A 1,923-nucleotide genomic window follows, 5' to 3' on the forward strand; every position below is an offset into this window, starting at 1 on the left:
TGTATGCATCCTTTAGTATTAAAACAAACAAGCAAACATGCAAACTGCTGAATGTTACAAGGATACAGTGACCATTCCCAGCAATACTTCTTTTACTTGGGTAACAAGGCTCATCCCGTTTTCAGTCTCCTGAGAAGATTCAACCTCCCTTTTCCCCTGGATTCACAAAACCTTCAAGTGTTGTGTTTAGGAGCAAGAAAAATGATTTGTGTATTTACCCTGAACTCTTCAGGGGGAAAAAAAAAGTCTAACCTTGTACTGACAGAGTGCTGGAACCCAATCTGCTATATTTACCTACTAGCAATTTATGCTTTCTTGCACCAGATCTCAGATGATGGGAAGATGATTCCTGCCAATACAACAGTTTGCATAATATATAAATTATGCAATACAATATTTTGCCAGAGCTGAGAAAGCAAAACAGCATCTACAAAGATAAACTTTGGATCAAAGCACCCTTCAGTCAGAGGATGGCTCCTGATCCTGACAGGGCCAAGGACACTTGGTAGACACCAAACACCTTTCCTAAAATGTTTCTGCTGAGGTATGAACATGAAACCTGAAACACCGAACTATGGATGAAGTATGGAAGGTTGGTTTTTTTTTTTCAGATACTTTAATCAAAAAGGTAAAGAAGTGAAGCCAGAAAAGGCCAGCAAAACTGTTTAGAGACAACGTTTTGAGCCTTTAAACAGCAAAGGTATTTTATTTTATTTATTTTCAGATCCGGGGAACCCCCAGCTCACGCTGGACAAAGAGTTCCAAGGGTTAAGGGAAAGGGTCAGGATATTTATACATTAAAAGGGGAGGTTACATCATCCTGACATACATATTCATGAGAAAGCAACATGTAATCATAATATTCATAACAGGCAGAGTCTGGGCGGAGTTGTCTTTTTGGGGATATGTCTCGGGGTCTTTGGGGGGCTTCAGATGAAGTAACGAAGTCTTCCTCAGGGTTGAACTTTTTACCTTTCTTGCTTTCAATGACTTCATCCTCTTGTTATCGAGGATAGTTGGACCCTTGCACTTGTCTTCCCCTTATCTGCTGGTTCTGGCAGCCTCATCCTGTGTTCCGTGCCGGTGTTTGCACTCCCCCAGTGTCTCCTACTCATCTCGACACAGAAGTTAATCGTTGTCTCAGCTGCTTTGTTCGTTTCTTTACACAAACCGCTTGGCTTGGTCCACTCTCCTTACAGGGGTTAATCCCGTCAGGATCTTTTCTCCTTTTCAGAAGTAGCTGGGACTCAGCCAAGGCTCCAGGTGATGCGGGTCAAGTTCTGTCAGAGGACCCGAGCGGCGGTGCCTGAGCTCGGCTGTAACGCTGTCTGTTTAAAAGCTCTGTTTAAAAGCCAGGAACCATTCTCTGAGCTTCATTATCAGCAGACAAACTTCCAACTCAGTCGCCGATCTGCCGGCAGCACCGCCCAGCAAAGCAAGCGCCGGCAGCCAGCGTGGGGATGCTGCTTCACCAGAGAGCAACGCCGGTTGCTGGTGTGATTTACACCAACCTAAGACTTCGCAGACATGGAAAATACTTGGACATATTTGAATTATAGGCTGCCGGGCTCTCAGGGGACCCTCAGAGAGCTGCCATCATTCACCTCCCTTCCCCGTCCCCCCCCTCCCGCACACTTTGGGCTCGTCCCCCGCTCGCAGGGCGGCGCCGCGGGCGAGTCCAACACCGCCCCGCGGGGGGGAGAGAGGGGAGGGGAGGCAGCGCTGCCGCGTGCTGCGCGCAGGCGCACTCCGGGGCAGAACCGCGCCCCCCCCCTCCTTCTCCCTCCCCCCCCCTGCCGCGGGAGCGCGCGCGGCCGCGGGGCAATGGCGCGAGGCAACGCGCGCGCCCCGCCGGCTTCGCCGTTTCTCTCGCGAGAAAGAGAAGCAGCAACCCGGAAGTCTCGCCCCCTCCTCCCTCCCCTC

The sequence above is a fragment of the Calypte anna genome, chromosome 13, assembly GCF_003957555.1.
Source record: "Calypte anna isolate BGI_N300 chromosome 13, bCalAnn1_v1.p, whole genome shotgun sequence".
Lineage (NCBI taxonomy): Eukaryota > Metazoa > Chordata > Aves > Apodiformes > Trochilidae > Calypte > Calypte anna.